This window comes from Taudactylus pleione, unplaced genomic scaffold, assembly GCF_031769625.1.
Source record: "Taudactylus pleione unplaced genomic scaffold, aTauple2 ptg000121l, whole genome shotgun sequence".
Lineage (NCBI taxonomy): Eukaryota > Metazoa > Chordata > Amphibia > Anura > Myobatrachidae > Taudactylus > Taudactylus pleione.
The window spans coordinates 15,361,586-15,378,373 of NW_028284523.1; positions in this window are offsets into that span (position 1 = coordinate 15,361,586).

Genomic DNA, 16,788 nt, shown 5'->3' on the forward strand with positions numbered 1-16,788 from the left:
CTGCACATTAATAATGAGACAGAGACACACTTACACACTGTGATCTTCAACTGATCACACCTCCCGCACATTTATAATGAGACAGAGGCACACTTACACACTGTGATCTGCAACTGATCACACCTCCCGCACACCCGTACATTTATAGTGAGACAGAGGCATACTTACACAAAACTGTAATTTTGAGACATGGCACTATAGTAGTGCTCTAAAATTAACTAGGCTGGGAACATTGACTTGGCCACTATGTTCCCAGTGGGACAGTGGCGTAACTATGAATTTTGCTATCCCCTGCCATGGCTTTTTGTCAAAAATAATTACAGGGACATTTATACGCAAAAAGGCTCCGAATGCAAAAGTTAAAAATGTGCCCCCACCCCCCCTAGACAGTTTACGATATTTTTCCTCCTTATAGTAATGCCCCTTACATATTATTCCATACCCCCTGCACCTCACACTACCAGCTTCCCCCCCCACCCCCTGCTCCTCACACTACCTGCTTCCCCCCCACCCCCTGCACCTCACACTACCTGCTTCCCCCCCACCCCCTGTTCCTCACACTACCTGCTTCCCCCCACCACTGCTCCTCACACTACTGTTTACCCCCAAACCCTGCTCCTCACACTACCTGCTTCACCCCACCCCCTTCTCACACTACCTGCTTCCCCCCACTCCCTGCTCCTCACAATTCCTGCTTCCCCCCACCCCCTGCTTCTGACACTACCTGCTTCACCCCACAACCTGCTCCTCACACTACCTGCTTCCCACAACCCCCTGCTCCTCACACTACCTGCTTCCCCCCACCCCCTTCTCCTCACAGTACCTGCTTCCCCCCCACCCCCTGCTCCTAACACTAACTGCTTCCCCCACCCCCTGCGCTTTACACTACCTGCTTTCCCCACCCCATGCTCCTCACACTACCTGCTTCCCCCCACCCCTGCTCCTCATGCTACCCGCTTCCCCCCACCCCCTGCTCCTCATACTACCTGCTTCCCCCCAACTCCTGTAATTTACACTACCTGCTTCCCGCCCACCCCCTGCTCCTCACACTACCTGCTTGCCCCCCTCCCCCTTCTCCTCACACAACCTGCTTCCCACCACCCCTGATCCTCACACTACCTGCTTCCCCCCCACCCCCTGCTCCTCACACTACCTGCTTCCCCCCACACCTGCTCCTCACACTAACTGCTTCCCCACCTCCCCCTGCTCCTCACACTACCTGCTTCCCCCCCACCCCATTCTCCTCACACTACCTGCTTCACCCCCACCCCCTGCTCATCACACTACCTGCTTCCCCCCCACCCCCTGCTCCTCACACTACAAGCTCCCCCCCACCCCCTACTCCTCACACTACCTGCTTCCCCCCACCCCTGCTCCTCACACTACCTGCTTCCCCCCCACCCCTTGCTCCTCACACTACCTGCTTCCTCCCACACCCTACTCCTCACACTACATGCTTCCCCCCCACCTCCTTCTCGTCACACTACCTGCTTCCCCCCCACACCCTGTGCTTTACACTACCTGCTTTCCCCCCACCCCCTGCTCCTCACGCTACCTGCTTCCCCCACCGCTGATCTTCATGCTACCCGCTTCCCCGCCAACCCCTGCTCCTCACAATACCTGCTTCAGCCCACCCCCTGCACTTTACACTACCTGCTTCCACCCCACCCCCTGCTCCTCACACTACCTGCTTCACCCCCACCTCCTTCTCCTCACACTACCTGCTTCCGCCCCACTCCCTGCTGCTGACACTACCTGCTTCCCCCCCACCCCCTTCTCCTCTTACTACCTGTTTCCCCCCAACCCCTGCGCTTTACACTACCTGCTTCCCCCCCACCTCCTGCTTCTGACACTACCTGCTTACCGCCACCCCCTGCTCCTCACACTACCTACACCCTGCTTCTGACACAACCTGCTTCCCCCCCACCCCCTGCTCCTCACACTACCCCCCACCCCCTGCTTCTGACACTATATGCTTCCCCCCAGCCCCTGCTCCTCACACTACCTGCTTCCCCCAACCCCTGCTTCTGACACTACCTGCTTCCCCCCACCCCCTGCTCCTCACACTACATGCTTCCCCCCCTTCTCCTCACACTACCTGCTTCCCCCCGACCGCCTGCTCCTCACACTACCTGCTTCCCCCCCACCCCCTTCTCCTCACACTACCTGGTTCCCCCCGACTCCCTGCTCCACATACTACCTGCTTCCCCCCCCACCCCCTGCTCTTCACTCTACCTACTTCCCTCCCAACCCCTTCTCCTCACGCTACCTGCTTCCCACCACCCCTGCTCCTCACACTACCTACTTCCCTCCCTCCCCCTGCTCCTTACACTACCTGCTTCCCCCCATCCCCTGCTCCTCTCGCTACCTGCTTCCCCCCACCCCTGCTCCTCACGCTACTTGCTTTCCCATCACCCCCTGCTCTTCACACTACATGCTTCCCCCCACCCCCTGCACTTTATACTACCTGCTTCCCCCCCACCCACAGCTCCTCAAGCTACCTGCTTCACCCCCAACCCGTTCTCCTCACACTACCTGTTTCCCCCCACCCCCCTTCTGCTGACACTACCTGCTTCCCCCCCACCCCCTGCTCTTCACACTACCTGCTTCCCCCACCCCAGCTCCTCATGCTACCTGCTTCCCCCAACCCCCTGCTCCTCACACTACCTGCTTCCCCCCACCCCCTTCTCCTCACAGTACCTGCTTCCTTCCCACCCCCTGCTCCTAACACTACCTGCTTCCCCCACCCCCTGCGCTTTACACTACCTGCTTTCCCCACCCCATGCTCCTCACACTACCTGCTTCCCCCCACCCCCTGCTCCTCATGCTACCTGCTTCCCCCCACCCCCTGCTCCTCATACTACCTGCTTCCCCCCAACTCCTGTACTTTACACTACCTGCTTCCCGCCCACCCCCTGCTCCTCACACTACCTGCTTGCCCCCCTCCCCCTTCTCCTCACACTACCTGCTTCCCCCCCACCCCTTGCTCCTCACACTACCTGCTTCCTCCCACACCCTACTCCTCACACTACATGCTTCCCCCCCACCTCCTTCTCGTCACACTACCTGCTTCCCCCCCACCCCCTGTGCTTTACACTACCTGCTTTCCCCCCACCCCCTGCTCCTCACGCTACCTGCTTCCCCCACCGCTGATCTTCATGCTACCCGCTTCCCCGCCACCCCCTGCTCCTCACAATACCTGCTTCAGCCCACCCCCTGCACTTTACACTACCTGCTTCCACCCCACCCCCTGCTCCTCACACTACCTGCTTCACCCCCACCTCCTTCTCACACTACCTGCTTCCGCCCCACTCCCTGCTGCTGACACTACCTGCATCCCCTCCACCCCCTTCTCCTCACACTACCTGTTTCCCCCCAACCCCTGCGCTTTACACTACCTGCTTCCCCCCTCCTCCTGCTTCTGACACTACCTGCTTACCCCCACCCCCTGCTCCTCACACTACCTACACCCTGCTTCTGACACTACCTGCTTCCCCCCCACCCCCTGCTCCTCACACTACCCCCCAGCCCCTGCTTCTGACACTATATGCTTCCCCCCAGCCCCTGCTCCTCACACTACCTGCTTCCCCCCCACCCCCTGCTTCTGACACTACCTGCTTCCCCCCACCCCCTGCTCCTCACACTACATGCTTCCCCCCCCTTCTCCTCACACTACCTGCTTCCCCCCGACCGCCTGCTCCTCACACTACCTGCTTCCCTCCCACCCCCTTCTTCTCACACTACCTGGTTCCCCCCGACTCCCTGCTCCACATACTACCTGCTTCCCCCCCCACCCCCTGCTCTTCACTCTACCTGCTTCCCTCCCAACCCCTTCTCCTCACGCTACCTGCTTCCCACCACCCCAGCTCCTCACACTACCTACTTCCCTCCCTCCCCCTGCTCCTTACACTACCTGCTTCCCCCCATCCCCTGCTCCTCTCGCTACCTGCTTCCCCCCACCCCTGCTCCTCATGCTACTTGCTTTCCCATCACCCCCTGCTCTTCACACTACATGCTTCCCCCCACCCCCTGCACTTTATACTACCTGCTTCCCCCCCACCCCCAGCTCCTCAAACTACCTGCTTCACCCCCAACCACTTCTCCTCACACTACTTGCTTCCCCCCCACCCCCTTCTGCTGACACTACCTGCTTCCCCCCCACCCCCTGCTCTTCACACTACCTGCTTCCCCCACCCCAGCTCCTCATGCTACCTGCTTCCCCCAACCCCCTGCTGCTCACACTACCTGCTTTCACCCCAACCCCCTTTTCCTCACACTACCTGCTTCCCCCATCCCCTGCGCTTTACACTACCTGCTTCCCCCCACCTCCTGCTTCTGACACTACCTGCTTCACCCCACCCCCTGCTCCTCACACTGCCTGCTTCCCCCCCACCCACTGCTTCTGACACTAACTGCTTCCCCCCAACCCCCTACTCCTCACACTACTTGCTTCCCCCTCACCCCCTGCTTCTTACACTACCTGCTTCCCCCCCACCCCCTGCTCCTCACACAACCTGCTTCCCCCCCACCCCCTGTGCTTTACACTACCTGCTTTCCCCCCAACCCCTTCTCCTCACGCTACCTGCTTCCCCCCACCCCCTGCTTCTGACACTAACTGCTTCCCCCCCACCCCCTGCTCCTCACACTACCTGCTTCCCCCTCACCCCCTGCTTCTGACACTACCTGCTTCCCCCCCACACCCTGCTCCTCACACTACCTGCTTCCCCCCCACCCCCTGTGCTTTACACTACCTGCTTTCCCCACCCCCTGCTCCTCATGCTACCAGCTTCCCCCCACCCCTGCTCTTCATGCTACCCGCTTCCCCCCCACCCCCTGCTCCTCACACTACCTGCTTCCCCCCACCCCCTGCACTTTTCACTACCTGCTTGCCCCCCACCCCCTGCTCCTCAAACTACCTGCTTTACCCCCACCCCCTTCTCCTCACACAACCTGCTTCCACCCCACCCCCTGCTCCTCACGCTACCTGCTTAACCCCACCCCCTGCTCCTCACACTACCTGCTTCCCCCCTCCCCCTTCTCCTCCCACTACCTGCTTCCCCCCCACCTCCTGCTCCTCATGGTACCTGCTTCCCCCCACCCCCTGCTCCTCACATTACTTAATTCCCCCCCACCCCATTCTCCTCACACTACCTGTTTCCCCCCACCCCCTGTGTTTTACACTATGTGCTTCCCCCCACCTCCTGCTTCTGACACTACCTGCTTCCCCCCCAGCCCCTGCTCCTCACACTACCTACCCCCTGCTTCTGACAATTCCTGCTTCCCCCCCACCCCCTGCTCCTCAAACTACCCCCACCCCCTGCTTCTGACACTACCTGCTTCCCCCCCACCTCCTGATCCTCAAACTACCTGCTTCCCCCTCACCCCCTGCTTCTGACACTACCTGCTTCCCCCTCACCCCCTGCTCCTCACACTATCTGCTTCCCCCCACCCCCTGCTTCTGACACTACCTACCCCCTGCTTCTGACAATTCCTGCTTCCCCCCCACCCCCTGCTCCTCAAACTACCCCCACCCCCTGCTTCTGACACTACCTGCTTCCCCCCCACCCCCTGATCCTCACACTACCTGCTTCCCCCTCACCCCCTGCTCCTCATGGTACCTGCTTCCCCCCACCCCCTGCTCCTCAAACTACCCCCACCCCCTGCTTCTGACACTACCTGCTTCCCCCCACCCCCTTCTCCTCCCACTACCTGCTTCCCCCCACCCCCTGCTCCTCATGGCACCTGCTTCCCCCCACCCCCTGCTCCTCACATTACTTACTTCCCCCCCACCCCATTCTCCTCACATTACCTGTTTCCCCCCACCCCCTGTGTTTTACACTATGTGCTTCCCCCCCACCTCCTGCTTCTGACACTACCTACTTCCCCCCCAGCCCCTGCTCCTCACACTACCTACCCCCTGCTTCTGACAATTCCTGCTTCCCCCCCACCCCCTGCTCCTCAAACTACCCCCACCCCCTGTTTCTGACACTACCTGCTTCCCCCCACCCCCTGATCCTCAAGCTACCTGCTTCCCCCTCACCCCCTGCTTCTGACACTACCTGCTTCCCCCTCACCCCCTGCTCCTCACACTATCTGCTTCCCCCCACCCCCTGCTTCTGATACTACCTACCCCCTGCTTCTGACAATTCCTGCTTCCCCCCCACCCCCTGCTCCTCAAACTACCCCCACCCCCTGCTTCTGACACTACCTGCTTCCCCCCCACCCCCTGATCCTCACACTACCTGCTTCCCCCTCACCCCCTGCTCCTCACACTATCTGCTTCCCCCCACCCCCTGCTTCTGACACTACCTGCTTCCCCCCACCCCTTGCTCCTCACACTACCTGCTTCCCCCCCACCCCCTGCTCTTCACTTCTGCTTCCCCTCACCCCTTGCACATTACACTACCTGCTTCCCCCCACCCCTGCTCCTCACTCTACCTGCTTCACCCCAACCCCCTGCTCCTCACACTACCTGCTTCCCCCCACCTCCTTCTGCTGACACTACCTGCCTCCCCCCCACCCCCTGCTCCTCACAATACCTGCTCCCCCACCCCTGCTCCTCAAGCTACCTGCTTCCCCCCACCCATGCTCATCACACTACCTGCTTTCGCCCCACCCCCTGCTCCTAACGCTACCTGCTTCCCCCCACCCCTGCTGTTCATGCTACCTGCTTCCCCCCCACCCCCCGCTCCTTACACTACCTGCTTCCCCCCACCTCCTGCACTTTTCACTACCTGCTTCCCCCCACCCCCTGCTCCTAACACTACCTGCTTCACCCCCACCCACTTCTCCTCACACTACCTGCTTCCCCCCCACCCCCTGCTGCTGACACTACCTGCTTCCCCCCCACCCCCTGCTCCTCACTCTACCTGCTTCCCCCCACCCCCTGCTCCTCACACTACCTGCTTCCCCCCACACCCTTCTCCTCACACTACCTGCTTCCCCCCCACCCCCTGCTCCTCACACTACCTGCTTCCCCCAACCCCCAGCTCCTCATACTACCTGCTTCACCCCCACCTCCTGCTTCTGACACTACCTGCATCCCCCCCACCCCCTGCTCCTCACACTTCCTACCACTTGCTTCTGACACTGCCTGCTTCCCCCAACCCCCTGCTCCTCACACTACCCCACCCCATGCTTCTGACACTACCTGCTTCACCCACACCCCCTGCTCCTCACACTACCTGCTTCCCCCTCACCCCCTGCTTCTGACACTACCTGCTTCCCCCTCACCCCCTGCTCCTCACACTATCTGCTTCCCCCCTACCCGCTGCTTCTGACACTACCTGATTCCCCCCACCCCCTGATCCTAACACTATCTGCTTCCCCCCCACCCCCTGCTCTTCACTTCTGCTTCCCCCCACCCCTTGCACTTTACACTACCTGTTTCCCCCCACCCCAGCTCCTCACTCTACTTGCTTCACCCCCACCCCCTGCTCCTCACACTACCTGCTTCCCCCACCCCCTTCTCCTCTCACTACCTGCTTCCCCCCCAGCCCGTGCTCCTCACACTACCTGCTTCCCACCACCCCCTTCTCCTCACACTACCTGCTTCCCCCCCACCGCCTGCTCCTCACACTACCTGCTTCCCCCCCACACCCTTCTCCTCACACTACCTGGTTCCCCCCACCCCTGCTACTCACACTACCTACTCCCCCCCACCCCCTGCTCCTTACACTACCTGCTTCCCCCTCACCCCCTGCTACTCACACTATCTGCTTCCCCCCCACCCCCTGCTTCTGACACTACCTGCTTCCCCCCACCCCCTGCTCCTCACACTACCTGCTTCCCCCCCACCCCCTGCTCTTCACTTCTGCTTCCCCCCACCCCTTGCACTTTACACTACCTGCTTCCCACCACCCCTGCTCCTCACTCTACCTGCTTCACCCCCACCCCCTGCTCCTCACACTACCTGCTTCGACCCCACCTCCTTCTCCTCACACTACCTGCTTTCCCCCCACCCCCTTCTCCTCACACTACCTGCTTCCCCCCACCCCCTGCGCTTTACACTACCTGCTTCCCCCCACCTCCTGCTTCTGACACTACCTGCTTCCCCCCCAGCCCCTGCTCCTCACACTACCTGCTTCCCCCCCACCCCCGGCTTCTGACACTAACTGCTTCCCCCCCACCCCCTGCTCCTCACACTACTTGCTTCCCCCTCACTCCCTGCTTCTGACACTACCTGCTTCCCCCCCACCCCCTGCTCCTCACGCTAACTGCTTCCCCACCACCCCCTGTGCTTTACACTTCCTGCTTTCCCCCCACCCCCTGCTCCTAATGCTACCTGCTTCCCCCCACCCCTGCTCTTCATGCTACCCACTTCCCCCCCACCCCCTGCTCCTCACACTACCTGCTTCCCCCCACCTCCTGCACTTTTCACTACCTGCTTCCCCCCCACACCCTGCTCCTCACACTACCTGCTTCCCCCCCACCCCCTGCTCCTCACACTACCTGCTTCACCCCCACCCACTACTCCTCACACTACCTGCTTCCCCCCCACCCCCTGCTGCTGACACTACCTGCTTCCCCCCCACCCCCTGCTCCTCACACTACCTGCTTCCCCCCACCCCCTGCACTTTACACTACCTGCTTCCCCCCACCTCCTGCTTCTGACACTTCCTGCTTCCCCCCCAGCCCCTGCTCCTCACACTACCTGCTTCCCCCCCACCCCCGGCTTCTGACACTAACTGCTTCCCCCCCACCCCCTGCTCCTCACACTACTTGCTTCCCCCTCACTCCCTGCTTCTGACACTACCTGCTTGCCCCCCACCCCCTGCTCCTCACGCTAACTGCTTCCCCTCCACCCCCTGTGCTTTACACTTCCTGCTTTCCCCCCACCCCCTGCTCCTAATGCTACCTGCTTTCCCCCACCCCTGCTCTTCATGCTACCCGCTTCCCCCCACCCCCTGCTCCTCACACTACCTGCTTCCCCCCACCTCCTGCACTTTTCACTACCTGCTTCCCCCCCACACCCTGCTCCTCACACTACATGCTTCACCCCCACCCACTACTCCTCACACTACCTGCTTCCCCCCCACCCCGTGCTGCTGACACACCTGCTTCCCCCCCACCCCCTGCTCCTCACGCTACCTGCTTCCCCCCACCCACTGCTCCTCACACTACCTGCTTCCACACACCCCCTTCTCCTTACACTACCTGCTTACCCCCCACCCCCTGCTCCTCACACTACCTGCTTCCCCCCACCCCCTGCTCCTCATACTACCTGCTACCACCCACCTCCTGCTTCTGACACTACCTGCTTCCCCCTCACCCCCTGCTCCTCACACTTTCTGCTTCCCCCCCTACCCGCTGCTTCTGACACTACGTGATTCCCCCCACCCCCTGCTCCTCACACTACCTGCTTCCCCCCCACCCCCTGCTCTTCACTTCTGCTTCCCCCCACCCCTTACACTTTACACTACCTGCTTCCCCCCACACCTGCTTCCCCCCACCCCTGCTCCTCACACTACCTGCTTCCCCCCACCCCCTGCTCCTCATACTACCTGCTACCACCCACCTCCTGCTTCTGACACTACCTGCTTCCCAGTCACCCCCTTCTCCTCACACTATCTGCTTCCCCCCCTACCCGCTGCTTCTGACACTACGTGATTCCCCCCACCCCCTGCTCCTCACACTACCTGCTTCCCCCCCACCCCCTGCTCTTCACTTCTGCTTCCCCCCACCCCTTGCACTTTACACTACCTGCTTCCCACCACCCCCTTCTCCTCACACTACCTGCTTCCCCCCCACCGCCTGCTCCGCACACTACCTGCTTCCCCCCCACACCCTTCTCCTCACACTACCTGGTTCCCCCCACCCCTTCTACTCACACTACCTACTCCCCCCCACCCCCTGCTCCTTACACTACCTGCTTCCCCCTCACCCCCTGCTACTCACACTATCTGCTTCCCCCCCACCCCCTGCTTCTGACACTACCTGCTTCCCCCCACCCCCTGCTCCTCACACTACCTGCTTCCCCCACACCCCCTGCTCTTCACTTCTGCTTCCCCCCACCCCTTGCACTTTACACTACCTGCTTCCCCCCACCCCTGCTCCTCACTCTACCTGCTTCACCCCCACCCCCTGCTCCTCACACTACCTGCTTCGCCCCCACCTCCTTCTCCTCACACTACCCACTTCCCCCCCACCCCCTGCTCCTCACACTACCTGCTTCACCCCCACCTCCTGCACTTTTCACTACCTGCTTCCCCCCCACACCCTGCTCCTCACACTACCTGCTTCACCCCCACCCACTTCTCCTCACACTACCTGCTTCACCCCCACCCCCTGCTGCTGACACTACCTGCTTCCCCCCCACCCCCTGCTCCGTACACTACCTGCTTCCCCCCACCCCCTGCACTTTACACTACCTGCTTCCCCCCACCTCCTGCTTCTGACACTTCCTGCTTCCCCCCCAGCCCCTGCTCCTCACACTACCTGCTTCCCCCCCACCCCCGGCTTCTGACACTAACTGCTTCACCCCCACCCCCTGCTCCTCACACTACTTGCTTCCCCCTCACTCCCTGCTTCTGACACTACCTGCTTCCCCCCCACCCCCTGCTCCTCACGCTAACTGCTTCCCCACCACCCCCTGTGCTTTACACTTCCTGCTTTCCCCCCACCCCCTGCTCCTAACACTACCTGCTTCCCCCCACCCCTGCTCTTCATGCTACCCGCTTCCCCCCACAACCTGCTCCGCACACTACCTGCTTCCCCCCACCTCCTGCACTTTTCACTACCTGCTTTCCCCCCACAACCTGCTCCTCACACTACATGCTTCACCCCCACCCATTACTCCTCACACTACCTGCTTCCCCCCCACCCCGTGCTGCTGACACACCTGCTTCCCCCCCACCCCCTGCTCCTCACGCTACCTGCTTCCCCACACCCCCTTCTCCTTACACTACCTGCTTCACCCCCACCCCCTGCTCCTCACACTACCTGCTTCCCCCCACCCCCTGCTCCTCATACTACCTGCTACCCCCCACCTCTTGCTTCTGACACTACCTGCTTCCCCCTCACCCCCTGCTCCTCACACTACCTGCTTCCCCCCCTACCCGCTGCTTCTGACACTACCTGATTCCCCCCACCCCCTGCTCCTCACACTACCTGCTTCCCCCCCACCCCCTGCTCTTCACTTCTGCTTCCCCCCACCCCTTGCACTTTACACTACCTGCTTCCCCCCACCCCTGCTCCTCACTCTACTTGCTTCACCCCCACCCCCTGCTCCTCACACTACCTGCTTCCCCCACCGCCTTCTCCTCACACTACCTACTTCCCCCCCAGCCCCTGCTCCTCACACTACCTGCTTCCCCCCACCCTCTTCTCCTCACACTACCTGCTTCCCCCCCACCACCTGCTCCTCACACTACCTGCTTCCCCCCCACCCCCTTCTCCTCACACTACCTGGTTCCCCCCACCGCTGCTCCTCACATTACCTGCTTCCCCCCCACCAATTGTTCCTCACACTACCTGCTTCCCCCCCACCCCCTTCTCCTCACACTACCTACTTCTCCCCACCCCTGCTCCTCACACTACCTACTCCCCCCCCACCCCCTGCTCCTTACACTACCTGCTTTCCCCTCACCCCCTGCTCCTCACACTATCTGCTTCCCCCCCACCCCCTGCTTCTGATACTACCTGCTTCACCCCCACCCCCTGCTCCTCACACTACCTGCTTCCCCTCCACCTCCTTCTGCTGACACTACCTGCTTCCCCCCCACCCCTGCTCCTCACACTACCTGCTTCCCCCAACCCATGCTCCTCACACTACCTGCTTTCCCCCCACTCCCCTCTCCTCACACTACCTGCTTACCCCACCCCCTGCGCTTTACACTACCTGCTTCCCCCACCTCCTACTTCTGACACTACCTGCTTCCCCCCCACCCCCTGCTCCTCACACTACCTGCTTCCCCCCCACCCCCTGCTTCTGACACTAACTGCTTCCCCCCACCCCCTGCTCCTCACAATACCTGCTTCCCTCTCACTCCCTGCTTCTGACACTACCTGCTTCCCCCCCACCCCCTGCTCCTAACGCTACCTGCTTCCCCCCACGCCTACTCTTCATGCTACCCGCTTCCCCCCACCCCCTGCTCCTCACACTACCTGCTTCCCCCCACCTCCTGCACTTTTCACTACCTCCTTCCCCCCCACCCCCTGCTCCTCACACTACCTGCTCCACCCCCACCCCCTGCTCTTCATTTCTGCTTCCCCCCACCCCTTGCACTTTACACTACCTGCTTCCCCCCACCTCTGCTCCTCACTCTACTTGTTTCACCCCCACCCCCTGCTCCTCACACTACCTACTTCCCCCACCCCCTTCTCCTCACACTACCTGCTTCCTCCCCAGCCCCTGCTCCTCACACTACCTGCTTCCCCCCACCCCCTTCTCCTCACACTACCTGCTTCCCCCCACCGCCTGCTCCTCACACTACCTGCTTCCCCCCCACCCCCTTCTCCTCACACTACCTGGTTCCCCCCACCCCTGCTCCTCACACTACCTGCTTCCCCCCCACCACCAATTGTTCCTCACACTACGAGCTCCCCCCCCACACCCTTCTTCTCACACTACCTGCTTCTCCCCACCCCTGCTCCTCACACTACCTACTCCCCCCCACCCCCTGCTCCTTACACTACCTGCTTCTCCCCACCCCCTGCTCCTCATGCTACCTGATTCCCCCCACCCCAGCTCCTCACGCTACCTGCTTCCCCACCACCCCCTGCTCCTCACACTACCTGCTTCCCCACCAACCCCTGCACTTTATACTACCTGCTTCCCCCCCACCCCCTTCTCCTCACACTACCTGGTTCCCCCCACCCCCTGCTCCTCACACTTCCTGCTTCCCCCCCACCCCCTGCTCCTCACACTATCTGCTTCCCCCCACCCCCTTCTCCTCACACTACCTCCTTCCCCCCACCCCTGCTCCTCACACTACCTACTCCCCCCCACCCCCTGCTCTGACACTACCTGCTTCCCCCTCACCCCCTGCTCCTCACACTATCTGCTTCCCCCCCTACCCGCGGCTTCTGACACTACCTGATTCCCCCCACCCCCTGCTCCTCACACTACCTGCTTCCCCCCCACCCCCTGCTCTTCACTTCTGCTTCTTCCCACCCCTTGCACTTTACTACCTGCTTCCCCCCCACCCCCTGCTCCTCTCGCTACCTGCTTCCCCCCACCCCTGCTCCTCACACTACCTTCTTCACCCCCAACCCCTTCTCCTGACACTACCTGCTTCCCCCCCACCCCCTTCTGCTGACACTACCTGCTTCCCCCCCACCCCCTGCTCCTCACACTACCTGCTTCCCCCACCCCTGCTCCTCACGCTACCTGCTTCCCCCCACCCCCTGCTCCTCACACTACCTGCTTTCCCCCCACCCCCTTCTCCTCACACTACCTGCTTCCCCCCACCCCCTGCACTTTACACTACCTGCTTCCCCCCACCTCCTGCTTCTGACACTACCTGCTTCCCCCACACCCCCTGCTCCTCACACTACCTGCTTCCCCCCCACCCCCTGCTTCTGACACTAACTGCTTCCCCCCCTGCTTCCCCCTCACCCCCTGCTTCTGACACTACCTGCTTCCCCCCCACCCCCTGCTCCTCACGCAACTTGCTTCACCCCCACCGCCTGCTTCTGACACTACCTGCTTCACCCCACCCCCTACTCCTCACGCTACCTGCTTCCCCCCACCCCCTGGTCCTCACACTACCTGCTTCCCCCCCACCCCCTGCTTCTGACACTACCTTCTTCCCCCCACCCACTGTGCCTCACACTACCTGCTTCCCTATCCTACTCCCTACACCTCACAGTGCTCACACTACTTTGTCCCAGTTACAGTACCTCTCAGTCCACCTTTGCTGACAGAGACCGGCTGCATCTCCTCCTTCCCATCCCCAACACTCTCCGTGGGTGGCTCGGCACCTGAGAAGCAGCCTGAGACTGGCTTCTTCTCCTCCCCCTCTCAAGGATGGCAGTGGGCTCTCTGCAGTGGCTCAGCACCCAGCAGAAACACATACACAAATCTTCAGTGCTGGGATAGTGAATAAGGCAGACTACAGTGGCAGCTTAAACTATGAGTTGGCTTCTGAGGATGGTTCCCATGCGGTGTCCTCATGAGCACACGCCTGAGCTGCCTCAACGTTCCTCTTCCTGAGCGTGCATGCACAGACACAGTGACAGCAGGGAGGCAGAGCTGAGGAAACTGACTGGAGGGAGGTGATGCTGAGGACAGCGTCGCAAGGAGGCGGAGCAGCGGACAGTTTGCCGGTAGGGAGGCTGCGCTGTGGAATCCAGTCTGGCCCTGCCTGTCTGTACCTCTCTGTCTCCTCATCAGAGTACAGCGGGGAGCCACTGGGTGTCTAACAGTAACAGATGCTAGAGGTCCAGTAGGGCCTCTAGTGTATGTCTACTATGTGGAGGCCATTTTTGGAGGGCCCGTTTTCAGCAGAATTTCATGCGGACAGCTAGTCTGCATGGAATCTGCAGCCCACAAGCCTCCGTGCCCCCATGCCACTGCGGGGTCTGCGGGGCTGTAGTTACGCCACTGCAGTTGGATGTTTAGAACACACAGTTATCGGTGAAGAAATATCACGTAATTGAGATATGTATGACCAGATTTAAGGTTATATATCAATAAACAGCAGTTTAATATCAAAGAACAAAACAGTGGTAGAAAAACAGTCTGTTGGTGCAGCAATACTCAACATATATGTTGTAAAATATGTCCTTCATATTGTCATTCATGAGAGGTCTGCTTCATATCGATAGTGGATGGTCACTCTTGCAGACATCTAAGCACAGGTACAGTACATGTCATTCACACTACCTTACAGGAAATCCCCCATTCTTCCTGCTGATGGATTCTCTTTCTTTTTCCTCCCTGAAGACAACTTCCCTCATACTGTATACTCTTTTTCTTGCTGACCACACTATTCTGTGTCCCTCTCACACTGACCATTCTTGGCAAGTGATTTGATCACACCATATAAGGTACTTCTATTACCAACTTTTTCTTTTGAGCTACCCACTGTACCCAGGTCCCTTATTGTCCTGTTCAACTTAATAGCCATTCTCCAAAAATAAACATGACTGAATGGTATATTTGCTGCTTGAAATATGTAGAAATTAACTTATACAACCTATGATTACTGTCACAAGCCGCTCATGCAAATGCCAGGGTACAATTCACTTAACTCCTTCTATCAACTGTCCATCATCCCTGCTCTGTTCTGGATTGGTTCCTGCGGCTATTTCCTTCTGGTGCGACCGCTGCTCCGATGCCGGTGATAGTGTTTCTCATGTTTCCAGTTCTGGCATTGTCTCCTGTTTTTCAGTCGAGTACACAGTCCTCCCACCTTTGATATTCCTGCCATTTATGTCATCTAGGCGGCACGGTAAGCATACCTACTACCTGCAGTATGTGTTATCCAGGCGACATGGGCCGCACTCCAGCATCCTTTTGCTTGTGTCAACCCAGTGGCAAAGGCCACACTTCTATGTCAAAAGTGTGCGACACAGGCCACAATCCAGTGACTACTAGCCAAGGCTTACCAGTCTTCAAGGCTGCTGCACGGCCCAAAGGTCACACCTTATTCTGTGGCCTCTAGGCCACTGCTAGCCAAGAACTCACCAGCCCTCAAGGCTGCTGCACAGCCAAAGGCCGCATCTTGTTCTACGGTCCCTAGGCCACTACTAGTCAAGAACTCTCCAGCCCTCAAGGCTGCTGCATGGCCGAAAGGCCACATCTTGTTCTATGGCCCTTAGGCCACTACTTGTCAAGAAGTCACCAGCCCTCAAGGCTGCTCCACGGCTGCAGCTAGCCAATCATACCAGCCTCCAAGGTTGTTGAGGGAATAACTTATCTCAGTTAATATCTCAGTTCTTAACATTATCACCGGCCAAAAAGAATTGTTTTGAGAACTTTTTGTTACACAGAGGTATTCATCTGTCTCCCTCTTTAATCATGGACCGCTCTGGGCCCAAGTTCTGAGTTGAAAAAAAAATAAATCTTGTCTTTTTCTTCTAATAATTGTCTGTGTGTCTGTGTGTGTTAGGCTTAGCCACACAAGATCTAGCAAGTCAGCAACACAAGCTAGTGCAAATTTTGGTAGCCCAGATTCAGGTTCTGACCCAGAAAGTGCAAGAACTTTCCCTCCGAGTGTCCTACTGTAATTGAGCCTAAATTGAATATGCCAGACTGGTTTTCAAGGAATCACAAGGACTTCTTAAACTTTAAAGAGAGCTGTAAACTCTATTTTAAGCTTAGACCCATATTATAGGGTTCTGAGGTTCAACAAGTTGGGATTGTAATTTCCCTCTTACAGGGAGACCCACAAACTTGGGCTTTCGGCCTTCCTTCCACCTCAACTGAACTACAGACTGCAGACTCCTTTTTCACAGCCCTAGGATTGCTCTAAGATGATATGGACAAGGCAGCCATGGCTGAGGCTAGCCTCCAGTCTTTAAAACAGGAGAATAGGGTAGCGGAGGATTACTGTACAGAGGGCCAGATTCAGAGCCGCTCATAAGCAGCCGCTCGTTTGCTCTGAGCGATGTTCACACAACTGCGCATGCATATGGGTTGTAATGCGCATGCGCAAACCAGTCATTGCGGTCGGAAATCATGCGCTCGCAAAACAGCGAGGGGCTGCTAATTTGTTTACAGAATGTACCATTTCTGGGTGGTAACAGGGGAAGGTGCTTGAAAATGGGGGAGTGGAGATCTGAATGCAGGCATGCCAAACAGTCAAAAGGGCATTTAAAGGGAGTGCATAATTAGTAAAGGAG